Genomic DNA, 21,272 nt, shown 5'->3' with positions numbered 1-21,272 from the left:
TAGGCTGCAAAGTTATGTCACTTGATCTAACATAAATATAGGACATGTGAGATTGTGTTCTTTATCATTTCCTGTCAAAATGTGTCATATGTCAAATCACACTTTATGAAATGATTTTTAGGGGTACATTTCACATCAAATTTTATTTGTGACCTGCTTCATGAACAACAGGTGTAGACTAACAGTGAAATGCTTACTGATACAGATTTCTTTTTCCGTCAAAATATCAGTTCTGACAACTTGGTTACCTTATACAGTGGCCACTCACTTTAACTGAGTACATCACTAAAGCAGTCATAAGGGTGCAGTAGCCCAGCATGAAACACTGAGGCAAGACTAATCTGATGCAGTAAACCACAAGTCATGTTTAGTCAGGATTATTGTGTGAAGGGGTCAAAGGTCATCCAAACTAATAGGAGAATGGGGAGAAAACAACTTCCTGTGATGGCAGAGGACGAATGAGAAAGCATGAAGATGAGAGGAATCTAATAATAATTGCGAGCTGGGGGACAAAACGCTGACTTGGTTCATTAAGGTGTTAAGATGTGTCTGCTCTTATGTCCATTCAGCCCTAAACACTGTCATTTCTTAATGGGAATTACCTTTTTGTCTGTGTTTCTCTTACCGGGCTTGTCGAGTCCTGGAGATTGTGCTCACCTCAGCAGAAAAACAGGGAGAAAGACTTACCATACAAACATGAATTTTATGTTGGCTAAAATGTACGGATGGCGAATCATGACTATTACCATCTTTTGGGAATTCATAAAGTCTATGGTCCTACAGACTGTGTCATAACGGTGTGTGTTTGTGTGCCTTCATGCATGCATATGTGCTTGTTTTTATGTTACTGTTTTCCTTTTGTCTTTGAAAGCTCTCACCTTCACTGTGCTTATTAAACAGACAAATGTGAAAGGAACGTAATGGTACCAATTGAATAACACTCTTTTGTTATTTCTCCTTAATATCCCTGTTGGCAGAAATAATCAGTTTGTTCAAGAGCAAAAGCATTGTAGCACGACAAGAAATATAAGTTATTTAAGGAGATCAAACTCTAGTTTGCGTTGAGATTGAATACAATAAAAACAAGGACACACACACACACACACACACACAAATGGTACACACACACATGCACGCACGTAGGTTCACACACCCACTTGCGCGCGCACACACGCACCCACGGACAAACGCTCCAGCACACACAAAGCAGTGGAAATGAGTTACAGGGGGAAGCGTATTAATGGGGTTGGGTTTTATGAGAACTAAATTCAGTTTTAAGCATTTCTCCCCAAGCCTCAGGAATTCCAGTGATTGCACCATTCATCTTATTTAGTGTACGTCTCTCTTACTCTGTCCCTCCACCAAACAGTTCTAGAGTGAGTCAATGCTCACATCATTCAGATGTACCAGTACTTTTAAGAGTCGGGGCGCTATTCTCTCAGATCATATCAGTCACATTTTGAAGAATGCTTTGTGGGAAAAGTGATGTCACCAATGACCAGTAATGTGTCTCGGAGAGAGTAGAGTCCATTAGGGTCGAGCGAGAGAGCAAGACATAACACAGAGGTGTGAACACGGAGAGAGGGTGGATGGCTCTTGCTCATTATACCCCTCACGTCCCCTCCTCCTCTTTCCCTCCCCTCTGTGTCGTCGCTCTTCTCTCTCTTCGAAGACGGGCTGGAATTACAGCTAATAAAGTCGACCTCACAACACATCCATAATGAATGAAGGTCTACTTTAATGACCGTGACCTGTCGGAGGCTAGCCTGGCCTCCCTCTGCTCAGTGCACAGACACGGGCCTCTGCAGGCGGGATAATGACTTCACATCTGGCCTTTGGGGGTCCAAGGGCCACGAAGAAGACCCATTCACGGTTAGCAATAATTATGCAGATGTTAAATGCTCTGATCAGTGACACATAACACAGGTTATGATGAGATGCACAGGCAGGATGTTCACAGGCTCGTAAACAAAAGCTGGAGAGAGAGAGTGAAAGAGTGAAAGAGAGAGAAAAGTAAATATTGAATTCAGATTTGCAGAGGAGCGATGAGGTTTTCCAGATTCAATATTATTATAATACATCGCATTGTGCGTCAACAAGCAGGTTACATAATAGAAAAATCTCACTGAAGACCCCAAGGCATTTTTAACTAAAATACTTCTATTAAGTTTAACACAAAGTCAATGAAAATAAATAGTTGAATTATGTATAATGAAAACATAAACCTAGGAACTCACTTAGTGAAGGGCTGACGACCGATAAAATTAACAAATTCAACAACCATGTCACAAACAAATACAGTTATGGGTGGTAAGTCTACAATTTACGCGAAAGGCACACTGGGACACTGGGAAGGCACACTGGGAAATTACAATAAAATAAAATCATTTTGTCACATGCGCCGAATACCGTGACATTTTTACTTACAAGCCCTTAACAAACAATGCAGTTTTAAGAAAAAAATAGTTAAAATATTTACTTAATAAATAAAAAATAACACAATAAAAAAACTATAATGAGGCTATATACAGTTGAAGTCAGAAGTTTACATACACTTAGGTTGGAGTCATTAAAACTTGTTTTCAACCACTCCACAAATGTCTTGTTAGCAAACTATAGTTTTGGCAAGTCGGTTAGGACATCTACTTTGTACATGACAAGTCATTTTTCCAACAATTGTTTACAGACAGATTATTCCACTTATAATTCACTGTATCACAATTCCAGTGGTCAGAAGATTACATACACTAAGTTTACTGTGCCTTTAAATATCTTAAAGGCTTTAGAAGCTTCTGATAGGCTAATTGACATCATTTGAGAAAATTGGAGGTGTACCTGTGGATGTATTTCAAGGCCGACCTTCAAACTCAGTGCCTTTTTGCTTGACATCATGGAAAAATGAAAACAAAATCAGCCAAGACCTCAGAATTGGGTTTTTTAGACCTCCACAAGTCTGAATCGTCCTTGGAAGCAATTTCCAAACGCCTGAAGGTACCACGTTCACCTGTACAAACAATAGTACGCAAGTATAAACACCATGGGACCACACAGCCATCATACCGCTCAGGAAGGAGACGCATTCTATCTCCGAGAGATGAAAGTACTTTGGTGTGAAAAATGCAAATCAATCCCAGGGGAACAGCAAAGGACCTTGTTAAGATGCTGGAGGAAACAGGTACAAAATTATCTATATCCACATTAAAACGAGTCCTATATTGACATAACCTGAAAGGCCACTCAGCAAGGAAGAAGACACTGCTCCAAAACTGCCATTAAAAAAAGACAGACTATGGTTTGCAACAGCACATGGGGACAAAGATCATACTTTTTGGAGAAATGTCCTCTGGTCTGATGAAACAAAAATAGAACTGTTTGGCCATAATGACCATCAGAGGAAACAGGGGAGGCTTGCAAGCAGAAGAACCCCATCCCAACCGTGAAGCACGAGGGTGGCAGCATCAGGTTGTGGGGTTGTTTTGCTGCAGGAGGGACTGGTGCACTTCACAAAATAGATGGCATCATGAGGGAGGAAAATTATGTGGATATATTGAAGCAACATCTCAAATCATCAGTCAGGAAGTTAAAGCTTGGTCGCAAATGGGGCTTCCAAATGGACAATGACCCCAAGCATACTTCCAAATTTGAGGCAAAATGGCTTAAGGACAAGAAAGTCAAGGTATTGGAGTGGCCATCACAAAGCCTGACCTCAATCTCATTGAAAATTTGTGGGCAGAACTAAAAAATCATGTGCGAGTAATGAGACCTACAAATCTGACTCAGTTACACCAGCTCTGTCAGGAGGAATGGGCCAAAATTCACCCAATTTATTGTGGGAAGCTTGTGGAAGGCTACCCAGAACATTTGACCCAGGTTAATCAATTTAAAGGCAATGCTACCAAATAGCAATTGATTGTATGTAAACTTCTGACCCACTGGGAATGTGATGAAAGAAATAAAAGCTGAAATAAATCGTTCTCTCTACTGTTATTCTGACATTTCACATTCTTAAAATAAAGCGTTGATCCTAACTGACCTAAAACAGGGCATTTTTACTTGGATTAAATGTCCGGGATTTTGAAAATCTGAGTTTATATGTATTTGGCTAAGGTGTATGTAAACTTCCGACTTCAACTGTAGCTACGAAGCTACCGAGTCAATATGCGAGGGTACAGGTTAGTCGACGTAATTTGTACATGTAGGTCGGGGTAAAGTGACTATGCATAGATAATAAACAGCGAGTAGCAGCAGTGTAAAAACAAAGGGGATGTCAATGTAAATAGTCTGGGTGTCCATTTGAATAATTGTTCAGCAGTCTTATGGCTTGGGGGTAGAAGCTGTTCAGAAGCCTTTTGGAACTAGACTTGCCGCTCCGGTACCGCTTGCCATGTGGTAGTAGAGAGAACAGTCTATGACAATTTTTTGAGCTTTCCTCTGACACCGTCTAGTACATAAGTGGATGGCAGGAAGCTTGGCCCCAGTGATGTACTGGGCCATATGCAATACCCTCTGTAGCACCTTACGGTCATATATTGGAGGCACGTCTTAGTCAGGGCGTTACTTAAAATGTCTGGACCCCCTACAGGGTCACAGTCACTCTATCGGTTTGAGTAATGACTACAAAATCACTTTATGTAACTGTACTCAGATATAATCAGTGTCACAGGTTTCCTCAAAAGTTTTGAGTAATGACAGCACATTGGGGTTTACAGTGAGGGAAGACTGGAGAGGGAAGAGAGGCGAGAGGGTGGGGGCACTGATTATATTTACTGATTATATTTGAGTTGTAGCTAATTGTTGACATTTATTTAATCAGTTTCTTAAAACTGTTTAAGTAAACTTACAGTTACATTTGAGTAATGCTACAATAAAGTTAAATAATAGTTTCTAAGTAAGGTGGACTTTTCTAAACTTATACCTATTAAGTGACTTCACTATATTGATTTAATTTAACTAGTGTTTTTATTTTATATTGAAAAATCTAAATAACCAAGTATATTTACAGGAACATTTGATGTATACCTTACTCAAAAAGCTGCATTTGTATTACTAATATGAAGGTATTACTGCTCACTTCAGCAATTTAAGTTTCTTAACATTTTTTTTTAGGTAATAAGTTTCCTCATCAACAACAACAAAGAGTAGCCAGAATGTATCCGGTTTCACAGTGTGGCTTATAAGCTGCCAACTCACTCACAATTGGTGGGCCCAAAACTGCTCATACCAAATATGGCATAAACATGATGTTTAAGAGAGCACTAACATGGTACTTAAAACATACATGGTTCAATCTGGTCAACAACTCAGGTTTCACAATGCATTGGTCAGCGACTTCACAGGTCCAGAATTAGAGCGTTGGACTAGTAGCCGAAAGGTTGCAAGATTGAATCCCCGAGCTGAGAAGGGAAAAAAATGTGTTGTTCAGCCCCTGAACAAGGCAGTTAACCCACTGTTCCTAGGCAGTGAACCCACTGTTCCTAGGCAGTTAACCCACTGTTCCTAGGCAGTTAACCCACTTTTCCTAGGCAGTGAACCCACTGCCCCTAGGCAGTGAACCCACTGTTCCTAGGCAGTGAACCCACTGTTCCTAGGCAGTGAACCCACTGTTCCTAGGCAGTGAACCCACTGTTCCTAGGCAGTTAACCCACTGTTCCTCGGCAGTGAACCCACTGTTCCTAGGCAGTGAACCCACTGTTCCTCGGCAGTGAACCCACTGTTCCTAGGCAGTTAACCCACTTTTCCTAGGCAGTTAACCCACTGCCCCTAGGCAGTGAACCCACTGTTCCTAGGCAGTGAACCCACTGTTCCTAGGCAGTGAACCCACTGTTCCTAGGCAGTGAACCCACTGTTCCTAGGCAGTGAACCCACTGTTCCTCGGCAGTGAACCCACTGTTCCTAGGCAGTTAACCCACTGTTCCTAGGCAGTGAACCCACTGTTCCTAGGCCGTCATTGAAAATAAGAATTTGTTCTTAACTGACTTGCCTAGTAAAATAAAGGTAAAAAAAAAAAACATAAATATTTGATATCCCCAAACTGGCTCGATTAAGAGTTACACATGAAATTGCAAGCCAGCATAATGTGACTTGCAGGCCTGGTGTGGTCTGTAAACTATGAGTTTCAGACCACTGTATTAGGGTCAAATTAGGCCCTCTAAGAAAGGCCTAATTAAAAATGTGTTGTATTGTCTTAAATAATTAAATGACACTTGGTAAAGGAAGTTAAACATGAATGAATGCAAAGGCCATGTCTCTGTCACCAGCAAATACAGTCATGGGTGGTACTGGTAACTCTAAAACTCACTCGAAATGTACAGTTGGAAATATGCAAATAAGGCTTAAAACTCTACAGCAGGGCTATTCAATTACGGTCCTGGAGGGCAGAATTGGTTTTGTATGGTTCTCCAAAGAACCATCCCATTTATGGTTCCCCTATGGCATCTCTCTCAATAACATTATTTGGTTCCAACTTGCACCTTTATTTTTAAGAGTGTAAACAACTGCTTGGACTTTTTATGTACGGGTTGACATCTGACCTCCAATTATGGCATTCACTTCAAAGTAATAACGCTTTGTCTCATGAGGCTAAATTAGCACCTGGGCCTGTATTCATAAAGCTTCTCGGAGTACACTCTTAGAAAAATGTGTTCCAAAAGGGTTCTCTGTCTGTCTCCATAGAATAACCCTTTTTGGCTCCACGTAGAACCCTCTGTGGAAAGGGCCCTATATGGAACCTAAAATGGTTATCCTGAACCAAAAGGGTTATAACTGGAACCAAAAAGGATTCTTCAAAGGGTTCTCCTATGGGGCTAGCCAAAACAACTTTTTACGTTCTAGATAGCACTTTATTTGCTATGTACAGTGCTGGTCTAGGGTCAGGTCCCCTCTATCCATGTCGTGTTACTTTTTTTGATATCACAGGAAAAACTGGTCCTAGATTAACAATCCTACTCTGAGATGAACATGGACCCTTGGCTCACATCAAAGCCAGTCAACTTCTACATGTCCAATCAACAGATGCTACTGGTGCTAGCAAGTCACTGGTATAAATGTCTGGTAAATAACAAGACAGATGATGGGCCATAGCCATTAGTGGCAGAGAGACCGCGATTTGATGCAATATATCCTTAATTATTATAACCCAATATATTTTCCAGTGTTTTCTATATATTATATGCATGCAGTGTGAATGTATGTACTGTGTTGGAATCCTCACTCCTGTTCAGAAACCACATTGAAAATGGAAAATGAAGATGACAGAGAAATTCCTCTAGTTGCTAATTCTGAGGCTACCTGCGGATTGTTTATTTACCTGCAACCTTTACAGTGTTAATTTAACTATTCAATCAACAGAAATGTTACACTGAAAAATCAACACGAGTTAAAACTGGCCAATTTGCTCTGTGCTTAAATGGACACATCTGCAAGCTTTCATTCATTTCAAGAACTTCTCAGAATTCTGAAGAACCGGAGATGCCATGTCAAGAACCTCGCACTTAACTCGGTTATTTATCCTGCAAGAGTTCTCCAAGGAACCATAAGAGCTAAGGAACAACCTTTAAAGAACCTTTATTTTTTTCAGCGTACAATAAAACCACAGAAGGTACTGGACACCAGGACACCATTTGCATTTCCCGTTTGGCATCTGTTGAAGCTCATCGAAGCGTCTTAATTTCTGTGAGAAAAAAAAAATGTCTTGATTTCTGTCCCGCGTTGTCCCAGGTGTTGATGGTTAAATGAGATTACACAGCTGGTTATGCTGGACTGTCTCCTGTGTAGAAGGCCACATAAGAGGGAATCTAATTGACTGATTGGCGGGGTTAAGTAGGTCATCATTATGACATGGACTAGCCTGTCTGTCTCATTATGACATAGCCAGCCTGTCAGTCTGAGGCCTCAGAAGGAGATGGATGGGTGATGAACCTCCATTACTTTGACATTACTGCTATCTTCTATTACACAATGTTACCATATGATCAATGGACTGAACTTAAGCAGTTACTTCACCTTGTTGCTTGGCAATACCTAATTAGTAAATCAAATTATAACCAACTGCCAACAAAATACTACTTAAGATATGTTATATGCCTCATTGTTTATGTACTTATGATACAAATTAAACATTAAACTAACAACTACATATAACATTGATCCTGTGTGGCTCAGCTAGTAGGGCATGGCACTTGCAACGTCAGTGTTGTGGGTTCAATTCCCACAGTGGGACCAGTATGAAAAGGCACGACAATGCATACCCTCACTCTGGATAAGAGCTTCTGCTAAAGGGCAATGAAGACACATCACCTGCTTCAACCCTCCAAGTAGGCTATATCTGATTGATTCCAACAGGGTCACTATTGGGCCATGGTGGTGTTCCATGAACTTTCTTCCTCACTTCTCTTGTGATGATAAACGAGACAGGCAGGTGGACCATCCAACCCTCTGGAAGCCAAGGCTTTGAACACAGACATGATTGCCCTGAACATACAGACCCTCTAATCTCAAAGGATGTAGCCTTGGGGGAAATGAGGACAAATCACTCGCTCTAGTCTTCTCCCCCCAATTGGAACAGGTGTGCACTGCAGCGGAGCAGCCAATTTGATCGGATCTTGATCAGAGGGACCAATAACATCCATGGATGGGGCAAAGGAAGTCAAGTGCACACCATCCAAAGGAGATTTGCCTCCTCCCCAAATTGTCTTGGAGACGGTCCTTTTTTATATCTCAAGAGAAATACAGATGGGGAGTGTATTTTAAACAATTAACTAGGCAAGTCAGTTGAGAACAAATTCTTATTTACAATGACGGCCTACCAGGGAACAGTGGATTTATTGCCTTGTTCAAGGGCCGAACGACAGATGTTTACCTTGTCAGCTCGAAGATTCGATCCACCAACCTCTCAGTTGCTGGCCCAACGCTCTAACCACTAGCCCATCTGCCACAACATTGTGTACAGGAGGAGAGTTCTATGATGATGCATAACCCTTTACAGGTATTTGAAGTAGATATTGAAAAGCACCATATGTAAGATGCACAAAATAAGAAACAGAATCAAATGCTATAGGATGTAAAATAGCAACACCATTTTCTTTTGCGCTGAATCCATTGGCTATGATCATAGGGAGAGCACAGTAATGGCATCTTTGACACCACTAAAGCATCTCTTATCAATGATAAAGTAGTGTAAGCCTCCTTTATTTGCAGTGGCTTGCGAAAGTATTCATCCCCTTTGGCATTTTTCTTATTTTGTTGCCTTACAACCTAGAATTAAAATATATTTTGAGGGGGGGTTTGTATCATTTGATTTAAACAATATGCTTACCACTTTGAAGATGCAAGATATTTTTTATTGTGAAACAAACAAGAAATAAGACAAAAACACTTGGGCGTGCATAACTATTCACCCTCCAAAAGTCAATACTTTGTTGAGCCCGCCTTTGGAAGCAACTACAGCTGCAAGTCTCTTGGGGTATGTTGCTATAAGCTTTGTAAATCTAGCCAGTGGGATTTTTGCCCATTCTCCATGGCAAAACTGCTCCAGCTCCTTCAAGTTGGATGGGTTCCGCTGATGTAGAGCAATCTTTAAGTCATACCACAGATTCTCAATTGGATTGAGGTCTGCGCTTTGACTAGGCCATTCCAAGACATTTAAATGTTTCCCCTTTAACCACTTGAGTGTTGCTTTAGCAGTATGCCTAAGGTCATTGTCCTGCTGGAAGGTGAACCTCCGTCCCAGTCTAAAATCTCTGGAAGACTGAAACAGGTTTCCCTTAAGAATTTCCCTATATTTAATGCCATACATCATTCCTTCAATTCTGACCATTTTCCCAGTCCCTGCCGATGAAAAACGTCCCCACAGCATGATGCAACCACCATTCTCGGGGTGATGAGAGGTGTTGGGTATTCTCGGGGTGATGAGAGGTGTTGGGTTTGCGCCAGGCATAGCGTTTTCCTTGTTGGCCAAAAAGCTACATTTTTGTCTCATCTGACCAGAGTACCTTCTTCCTTATGTTTGGGGAGTCTCCTTCATGCCTTTTGGCAAACACCAAACATGTTTTTTTTTCTTTAAGCAATGGCTTTTTTTCTGGGTACTCTTCCGTAAAGACCAGATCTGTTGAGTGTACAGCTTAAAGTGATCTATGGACAGATACTTCAATCTCCAATGTGGTGGTTTACAGCTCCTTCAGGGTTATCTTTGGTCTCTTTGTTTGCCTCTCTCATTAATGCCCTCCTTGCCTGGTCCGTGAGTTTTGGTAGGCGGCCCTCTCTTGGCAGGTTTGGTGTGGTACCATATTCTTTCCAATGGATTTAATGGTGCTCCGTGGGATGTTCAAAGTATCGTTTTTCTTTTTTATAACCCAACTCCGATCTGTACTTCTACACAGCTGGTTCCCGGACCTGTTTGGGGAGCTCCTTGGTCTTCATAGTGCCACTTACTTGGCGGTGCCACGTGCTTAGTGATGTTGCAGAGTCTGAGGCCTTTCAGAACAGGTGTGTACCTGCAGTATACTGAGATAATGTGACACTTACATTGCACACAGGTGGACTTTATTTAACACATTGTGTGACTTCTGAAGGTAAACGGTTGCACAAGATCTTATTTAGGGGCTTCATAGCAAATCGGGTAAATACATATGCAAGCACCACTTTTCCGGGGTTTAACATTTTTTTTTTTTTAATAAAGAAGTTATTTTTTTTCATTTCACTTCACCAATTTGGACTATTTTGTGTATGTCTGTTATATGAAATCCAAATAAAAATCAACTTAAATTACAGGTTGTAATGCAACAAAATAGGAAAAAAAGGGGATGAATACTTTTGCAAGGCACTGTGCCCTTGGAGCTGGAGGCTACACACCATTTGAAGGGGAAACAATGAGAATAACGAGAAAGAGAGAGAGACCTTTTTTATCTAACATGCTGATGAACATAGACACCTCTTGTCTCTCTCTCCCTCTCTTCTTCCTCCAGCAAACAGCTGCCCTCTGGTATAAGGGAAGGTACTATGGTTAGTGAAGATGACACTAATCATTTGCACTGTTACACCATCCATCATTGTCTCCTCCACCTCTCTCAGGTGCGCGGGACAATCACATGGTCCTCTGCTTACGGCTGCATGCTGCAGTTACCCAACCAAACACATACACTGAGTGTATAAAATATTAGGAACACCTGCTCTTTTAATGACAGAATCCAGGTGAAAGCTGTGATCCTTTATTGAAATCCACTTCAATCAGTGTAGATGATAGGGAGGATACAGATTAAAGGATTTTTAACCTTGAGACAATTGGGACATTATTGTGCATGTGTGCCATTCAGAGGGTGAATGTGCAAGACAAAAGATTTATGTGTCTTTGAACTGGGTATGGGAGTAGTTGCCGGGCACACTGGTCTGAGTGTGTCAAGAACTGCAATGCTGCTGTGTTTTTCACGATCAATAGTTTTCCGTGTGTATCATGAATGGTCCACCACCCAAAGGACATCAAATCAAATCAAACTTTATTTGTCACATGCGCCGAATACAACAAGTGTAGACCTTTCCGTGAAATGCTTACTTACAAGCCCTTAACCAACAGTGCAGTTCAAGAAGAGTTAAGAAAATATTTAGCAAATAAATTAAAGCAACAAATAATAAAAGTAACACAATAAAATAACAATAACGAGGCTATATACAGGGGGTACCGGTTCCGAGGTAATGTGCTGTGGTACAGGATGGTCAGGGTCATTTGTACATGTAGGTAGGGGTAAAGTGACTATGCATAGATAATAAACAGCGAGTAGCATCGGTGTACAAAACAAATGGAGGGGGTGGGGGGTCAATGTAAATTATCCGGTGGTCATTTGAATAATTGTTCAGCAGTCGTATGCCATGGGGGTAGACGCTGTTAATGAGCCTTTTAGTCCTAGATTAGGCGCTCCAGTACTGTTTGCTGTGCCGTAGCAGAGAAAACAGTCTATGACTTGGGTGTTTAGAGTCTGACAATTATTTGAGCTTTTCTATTATATAGGTCCTAGATGGCAGGAAGTGATGGCCCCAGTGGTGTACTGGGTCGTATGCACTACCCTCTATACCGCCTTACGGTGAGATGCCGAGCTGTTGCCACACCAGGCGGTGATGTAACTGGTCAGGTTGCTCTTGATGGTGCAGCTGTAGAACACTTTGAGGATCTGGGGACCCATGCCAAATCTTCTCAGTCTCCAGAGGGGGAAAAGGTGTTGTTGTGCCATCTTCACGACTGTCTTGGTATGTTTGGACATCCAGCCAACTTGACACCACTGTGGGAGACTTTGCAGTCAACGGTGTAAATTATTTAAGTAAAAATACTTTACAGTACTACTTAAGTAGTTCCTTGGGGTATCTGTACTTTACTATTTATATTTTTGACTACTTTTACTTTTACTTCACTACATAAAAAAAATAAGATAATATGCTTTTTACTCCATGACACCCAAAAGTACTAGTTATATTTTGAATGCTTAGCAGGACAGCAAAATGATCCAATTCACACATCAGAACATCCTTGGTCATCCCTAGTAACTCTGATCTAGCGGACTCACTAAACACATGCTTCATTTGTAAATTATATTGTTAGAGTCTGCCCCTGACTACACGTTAAAAAACTACTTTTCAATGAAGTGGTTCTCTCTGGTTTGCTTAATTTAAGGAATTAGAAATGATTTACACTATTATTTTTACATTTGATACTTAAGTATATTTTAGCAATTACATTTACTTTTGATGATTAAGTATAATTAAAAAACAAATCGTTTTAGACTTTTACTCAAGTAGATTTAACTGGGTGACTTTTACTTTTTCATTTTCTATTACATTACAGTAGCTTGTCTGTCTACTCAAGTATGACAAATTGGCTACTTTTTCCATCCCTAATTGTCAACATGGGCCAGCATCCATGTGAGCGCTTTCGACAACTTGTAGAGTCCATTCTCTAACAAATGTAGACTGTTCTGAGGGCAAAAGGAGGTGAAACTCAATATTAGGATGGTTTTCCTCATGTTTTGTACGCTCAGTGTATACAGTGTGTACGACACACATGCTATATGGTTGTTTACACACCTGCGTGAACAAGCTCACACATGACTTCAAGCATAAATTGTTCAACAGTGTGCATAAACATGCAGTATATCGCAGACACACACACACACACACACACACACACACACACACACACACACACACACACACACACACACACACACACACACACACACACACACACACACACACACACACACACACACACTTAAGTCATCGCAAGCTTCACATATATTACAGTTCCGAACTGTTCGTGCACATGAAATTCTCTAGAGACAAGCTGAAGTTCGGAGGCCGAAGTCTACGCACTTAGTCTATGATTGGTCAACAGAGTAGTACCAAACATCTTATTTAGATGTAAAATTGTGCCACTTAAATCTCCTTAGCAAAAACATAAAAATGAAAGACAGGTTAGAATATTCTTGACTATTTTCAGGACGTTTATACCGGCTACGGCATCTCAAGATGGACAAATAGGACTACTGGCACTTTTTTCTCATTTTTAAAGAAGGTCTTTTAAGGGTGTCGTAGGGAAAAATGATGTGTTTTCCTGCTTAGCTGATTATGTCTGTATGATGCTTCGATCGTTAATTCTGTGCATATAACCAAGGACATGGTGCGACAAAAGATACAGATAGACAACAAAAAAAACTGTTCTTGTTTCTAATCATCTTACTAAATAAATATGATTGTTGAAGAAATAACAATGTCTCTCACTTGGTTAGAATTTCCAAATACAGTGTACGCTAGCACACTTCTTTGGTTTGCCTAGCTGCCCGCCGAACCAAAGCACGTGTGGAAGGAAGCCTTTACCGATGCATCTGAAGGCACATGTGCCCAACTGCGCGCACACACACAAAAACACACAATGATCCAGTGGGAGTGTAACCTTCCAGTTTTGTGGCCTCCTGGGATGGGGAGGCAAGGAGCTGTTTAACCCTGAGGTGGTAAATGCTGTCTCTCCCTCCCCGTCAGGCAGGAAGAAGAAGAAACACCTTTTGAATTATTGAAAAGCAGGAGGACATTTCAAGAACAAAAGAAGAAGCACCTCTATAGATAAATGCCACCCTATCTACCTCCCCTGAGAGAATGTTTATCAGACCGACAGCCCACAATGCAACTTGGCATTCCTTTTATTCCACGGCATCACTCTCGCCCTTCCTCCCCCTGCCTAGTTAAAGCAGCACCAGTAATTGATTGTCACCGTGTCTATCATGCTCTCAGGTCTTGCTTGGACCTGTTGTTCTAATCAAAAGGCTGATAATTAAGATCAGTCATCCGTTAGGAGCGGGGGGGGGAGTGGGGAAACTGGGGTGTTGGGAGTGTTGGAGTTGGCTGCTGATCTCCCCTGGTTGAGGTTCTGCATTAAACACCAGTGTTACTTTAACTTCCTTTAATCATGCCAGCAGTGTCCAGGTAGTTTGGCTGTTTGATGCTGTGGCAGGGATGGAGGAGGTGAGGTAACATATGAACCGTTCATCCAAACTGCTGTTTAGTGAATCAAGAGTCAAATAATGCAGTGTTTTTTTTTTTTGGGCCGATTCAAATTCAACGATGCCAATTTTGTTAAAGGCGTGTTACTCTCAAATGAAATGCCAAAGATGTAAGATTGAGACTGACACACAAAGACATCTTAGAAATGGCCGGAAATGTGATGGCTCCACTCACCAACATACGCAAATACACTGAGCTGCAGGAGGGGAGGGCACAGGGTGAGCAGAGTGGGGAGTATTGCTTCTCATTTTCTTATACTCTTTCATCCTTTTCCTCTTCTTATTTTCTCTCTTTGTCTTGTTCTGGCTAATCTTCACAGGCCCGGTAGTGGCAGGGGACTCTGGGCTGGGCCTTTGCCCGGGGTGATGAGACCCCAGAGGGGGGCCTTGGCCGGAGCGCACCCCCTAGCGCTTCCCAGGCTCGACCTTGAAAGATGGATGCACCGCCGGCTTCCCTGAGTGCACTTCCAAAATAAGTCCCCCTCCTGACTTCCTGTCCATAATTGTCCCCAGCTGCAACAGGAGGAATAAATAGGGCCGCTGGGAGATGAGATTTGTAATTTCAGAGAGAGTGAAAAGAGAAAATTGGTAGCATGCCACAGAAATTAGCATTATTTGTGGCTTAAGTAAACATAAAACATTAAATAGCTGCAAAGTCCCTAAGTATAGGGCCTGGGGAGGGGAGAGAGGGGATAGAGAAGGGTAGGGAGGGGGAGAGAGATCGGTGCTTCCGCTGCTCTTTGTCTGGGAGCTGTGGGTCGCAGACAGAGGGTTAGCCGTCAGACTACCTCCTACAGTGCGGTGCCCAGACGACGTGAGAGACGTCTATTATTGATGCGTGTTTAGATGAGTCCGGGCTGCTTCATTGGTTTCTGTTACCAGCTCTCCTGTCTCTGTTCTGCTACAGTGTGTTCGGAAACACAGACACAAACGCACCGGCATGCACATATGCACACCTGAACACGCACGCAGGCACACGGACAATACCACATTTGAAGCAGATGAGCCATACTAGAGGGCTCTTTTCCCCTTTAATGTGACAGCTTTGATCTAATGGAGGTTCACACTTTATTCATTGAGTAATAGTCACTGTTGCTATGTTTTCGAAGTCAGAGTTTAATAAGTAAGAGAGTACAAAACGAGCTAGAAAATGGTGAAAGACAAAAGAGCCCAGTAGACAGAAAACCATCCACTCTCATGTGCTTATGTAACATGGATGACAGTGCTTCCCTCGTACTCTGTCAATAATACTGTACAGTGGTGCTCAGTCAGCAGACAGCCATCCTTCCCATACTAAGCTCTTCTGCGTTCTAGTGGTCAGTAGCTTGTCCAGGAGTCCATGCTTGGGCCCTGTCCTAATCAAAATGGAGGATTACCTTCCCATAATCCCGGTGTGTTGAGGAGGCTGGCTCATGCTCCTCCCTGCAGTAAAGGGATCTGGAGGGGTGGCTCAGCCAACCTGCCTGCTGGGATGCCTGGGATACAGGAGGCCTTCCAAAAAGCACAATCCACCCCGGCTGTGAGATAGATGTGCTCCTCATACGTACGAGTGCAGATATACAGATAGTGCCTCTGTTTATATTGGTTTTATTCTCGTTTTGGATTGGTGCAGGGTTTTCTGCCTTTGCTGGACTTTAAGCAGGGTCCTTTCACTTGTGATTTTAGGATGGAGGATTCCATGTACATTTTTAGATGTGCGTTGAGTAGCTGGAGATGTTTAGTCTTACGGTCAAACTCCTTGCATGTTCTTATGCGTCCAAAGAGGGACGATGCCTCAGATCGAAGCAGTCTCTCCGATGACGTCACCTGACGTCTGCAATTCACCTTTTTATATCCTCTGTGTCCTTCAAAATGTGACAGACGAACATGAATTATCACAGTGTGAAACCCGAACATTTTCACGGTCTGCATCTGCTTAATAATCCTGCAGCGAAGGTGAAACATTAGCATCGACGCCTCTGAAACCCTGCTCAGCGTGCTTCATTCTTCCACGCCTCTGTCGTCGCCATGGCGAATACGGACTTGTGAAGTCGAGCAAAACAACTGCCCGAAGAAGTGATAGACTACCTGTCATCCTCTCACTTCGCTTGATGTGATTTAATTAGGTGGAGTCACGAGAGAGGACTTTCAGCTCAAGCGAGCTGCCTCGAATGGTGAACTTATGAACCACACTTTATATTTCAGAGTGTATTGAACCTCCTCATGTCAAACCGTCACTCTTTGAGAATCTGATTATGTTGCTGTTAAGTGACCCGAGGCTTCCTTCTTCTTCTCATCCTCTCTTCTTCTCTCCTTTCCCCTGGGAAATGACCCTCTAATCAGGCCTTGCTAAAAGTCACATTAGCAGGCTCTTAGTCAATCACACAGAGATCGCATACTCATTACATTTCTGTTCTCTCACCTCTCCACCAGCCCTTCCTTCCTCTGCCATCTCGTTGCATCTCCCTCTCATTCGCCCCATCAGCATGCGAGAGCCAGTTGTTCAAAACAACGCATGGCACGTCTTAACGTGATTTAATGCTACTGCTATCATCTGAACTCACCAATCACAGAGTGCTTCCATCTCAAATCCCCAGCTTCTCCTCTTGCAGAGTGTTTCTAATGCAATAAAGCCTGGGTTTGGAAACTCCCAAGAAGCCTGTTCTCTATATAAGCATCCCCCCCCACTGTAATGCACTTCCTTCTCCTCTCCATTACTTACAGTGTATCCCCCCGTTACTCTATGGCTCATCAGTTCTGCTGCAGCTCTGACACAATACACAATGCCGCCTGAGTCCCGTTGATCTAAACCAGGGCTTCTCAAAGTCGGTCCTGGGGCCCCCCCAGGGTGCATATTTTTTTTTCCCCCCCTAGCACTACACAGCGGATTTAAATCATCAAAGCTTGATGTGGAGTTGGTTATTTGAATCAGGTTTAGCGCTAGGGTACAAAGAAAAACAAGACGTGCACCCGGGGGGGCAGGAAAGACTTTGGGAGACCCATATCTAAACAAGCTTAAATCAGCTGTTTACCTGGGCCAGTTCTAATACTTTCACAGCTACCACCAGTCAATACACCTCCCACTGTATAGATCCACAGCGCCTCTTCCCAGCCACACACATCAGCTGATCCAAACCACTTATCTGCAGTAATCTGCACCATCCAAATCAATTGCTCCCCTACCACCTCACTCTAGGAGACAGAGGAGACAGTGCCAGGCAAGCCTCTTACAAAAGCACCCCGGAAAGCAGAAATTCTTGATAAGAGGCAGCTTGTCGTGTCATCCACTTATCTCCATGCAACAAGGCCACAGAGATGCTGTTCTGGATTCATTTCACTATCAAGCCGTACAGTGGGTAGCCATTATAGTGTGTGACTGGTATCAGTGCCTGGAGATGAGTGTCGGCTGCTTACAGGGAGAGAAAGGCAGGGCATAGAGAAGGAAAATCATCCTGTTGCCATTGTGACTGTTTTTTTTCTTCTTCTGTGTGCTGAGATGTGAGTAAAATGCTGGAGAGCGACATCTTTTGTGACATCTTTCTCTCCTCTGCCCTCACTCAGTGCCATTTCACCGCCGAACTGATAAAGGTTATTTTTCTGTCTCAATTGCAGACATTCTTGTGTGGTCGATAAGTAAGGCACACAGTTCAGGTAGGATGTAGTTCCTTTTAACCAACAGACCTGTAACGCCCGGGGTGCAGTGGGTGAGAAGTCAGGCGCAGGAAGCAGAGAGTTCAGGGTAATGCTATACTTTTTAATGCACAAAAACGGTGAACATAAGCCAACCCCACAGAACACAGGGCGCACACCAAAACAAATGCCCCAAACACGGGGGACTTAAACGGTCCAGCAAAACCCACGAAAATGGGAAAAACATAACTCACAGACGTGCACACAAGTACACCAAACAAAGCCCGACTAATCAGCCTAAAACACAAACAGGTGAATCCAATAAACAGAAAGGGGAAAAGGGATCAGTGGCAGCTAGTAGGCCGGTGACGACGACCGCCGAGCGTCACCCGGACTGGAAGGGGAGCCACCTTCGGTAGGAGTCTGGACAAGACCAGAGATGACAAGAGGCACTACATTTTGACCGAATCCAATTCCTCACATTTACTCAATTCTGTTTCTTTTACAAATTAAGTGTAATAATGGTCGGTCTACACATGCACTTGCTTCGTGTCGAGTTCATTGCACATTTTGACACAAACCTTCTCTTAAGGTTAGTTTAGTCATCTCTCCAATAGTGGGTCACAGCAAGTGAGCGTGCATGATAGTCTATGACTAGAGTTACTCAACACCCATTGAGCCGAGAGTGAGTGTGAAGCATTACGCTCTCTCTCGCTCCCTCTCTCCCCTCTCTTCACCCACCTCTCCCGCTTGCTCACACACCCCGTCCACCCATCTCGCTCTCTGTATCTCCCTCCTTGTGTCTCTCTCTCTCTCTGTTTCTCTGTCCCCTCTGTTACTCATTCTGTGTGACAAGTCCTCCACTAGACAGTGGGTGACTGTCAGAATCACTTCAGTCCTGCCAACAACCATCCTCCCGTAGACAAGCACTGGAAGCCCCTTTAAGCGGTTATTTCCTGTTATCCCATAGACGATCGGAGTCCATATGCAGGACTATTTTTAGCCATATTGTGGAGCTATAATTATAATTCAACACTTTCAGCGACGCAAATGCAGCTGCAATCATTACCTTATAAATTCATGGTTTTAGCGCCACTTAATGTAAAATGAGACCAAAGCGTTCATGCCAATCTACTGTATAGCTATTAATGAACGCAGTTCTTTCACAAGAGCCATATCAGCGGCTCATAAAGCCTCACATGAGTGGTTATGTGTGTATTCCTAATGAGCCACAATAATTGAAATTGCATCTGATTGCCCAAATCACTCATTTGTATGACTTATACCCAATGTCATTATTTGGTGTTGCACAAATCCATCTAAAACAGAGCCTGGTAACAACTGATGGCCATAACAGTCTCCATCCTAGTAGAAACAATTATGTTTTTTTTTCTCTCAGAAAACTGGAATCATAATAACTGTCAGGCTCCAGCTATTTAATCTCACTTACTGATGATCAATATGGCCGCCCTCCTTCCCTCCCTGTGTTTTGTTCTGCCAATAGGACTGCTTACGCTTTACAGTATAGAGGAGAGTAGACCTCCGTTGCCCGAGGCAAACATAAACTGGGTTGTCGCATCTGGAGCTTCGACTTAGCATGCTGTTTAGCCTCCCCCACTCCCCTGGCCCAGAAAACAAGCTTGCACGCAGGCTTTTGCAAGCCATGGCTACATTGGCTGCATGGAACCCCCAGCCATGCGGAAGATGGGACAATTCCATGTAACAGGACCTGACATGACTCACGTGGAAACGACAGGACCTAATATGAGGAACCCTGAAAAGCAGGCGTCGAGGTTTCGCACGCACCCATTTCTGTGAGATCAGAGAGGCTTGCTTTGTGCATTTATTTTGTAATAATGTTGCTGCATGTTCTTTCTTTTCTCTTGCTCACTATTTGAATCTGAGTGTAAAGGAAGGGACATGTTTGCGCTGGCGGCTATCGTGAGGCTGTAACTCTCGAGGCCGAGGGCCTTACCCTACATAGTAACCCTTATGGTGAGTAAACAGCATGACTAGGCCGAAGCAGGGGGCTCGCCAAAGTGGCGGAAGCAGCCAGAGAGGAGGTGAAAAGGGGAAGGCCAAATGGAAAGGGACAGATGAGCTGGAGCTAGGGCTTGGGAGCCACGCTTCTTCACTGTGGTCTAAGGACAGGAGACCGACAGGGGACACAGGGTAATGGAAATATGAATGATAGGTGGCCTTCAACCTCAGCGTCATCGTCCTTGATCCAGATGATAGGTAAATGTCTACAGGGAAATGTCAGTGAACAATGTCATTCTGAGCGAGATGGGCGCCGTATGAACACACCGCTGTGCCATGGTCACTAGAGCTCTCTCTCTCTCTCACACACACACACACACACACACACACACACACACACACACACACACACACACACACAGACAGACAGACAGACAGACAGACAGACAGACAGACAGACAGACAGACAGACAGACAGACAGACAGACAGACAGACAGACACACTGCACAATGTGTCATGGTCACCTGAATGTTCCTCACTCACTCACTCGCAGCACCAATTTGTCATGGTCACTAGAGCTCTCTCTCTCTCTCTCTCTCTCTCTCTCTCTCTCTCTCTCTCTCTCTCTCTCTCTCTCTCTCTCTCTCTCTCTCTCTCTCTCTCTCTCTCTCTCAGACGCACAGCCCAGATCCTCTTGGCTCCAATTCTCATCAAGTTCTGTGTAATTTGGTAAATGAAGCTGCAATTATCTCACAGGGTGGTACAGCAATTGCGGAGAGAAGAGAAGATCCACAGGACAGGAAGCTTTACAATCCATTCTGTTCTTTCTGAAATGGAAAGTAGTGAGTTTGTGTATCTATATATGATGCAAATATAGTCTATATGAGTAAGTGTGTCATCAATGTACCGTGTGATGTCCACCAATGCCCCTTATTTTACAGCCAATAGCAGCTCAATCACAGTGCATTATGAGTGGAATGGAATAGTGGTGTGATGGGATGTTTTAGGAAGCGTCGTTATCATGTGGTGATGACGGGGATTACATGGCAGATGTCTTATAATAGGGCTGGTGGACAGACACAACATTCATCTCTGTTTGCCAGTCTGTCAGTCTGTCGGTGGCGACGGGAGGCTCGCGCACTTAA

The sequence above is a fragment of the Oncorhynchus masou genome, chromosome 10, assembly GCF_036934945.1.
Source record: "Oncorhynchus masou masou isolate Uvic2021 chromosome 10, UVic_Omas_1.1, whole genome shotgun sequence".
NCBI lineage: Eukaryota > Metazoa > Chordata > Actinopteri > Salmoniformes > Salmonidae > Oncorhynchus > Oncorhynchus masou.
Note: the sequence above shows the minus strand (reverse complement) of the source record.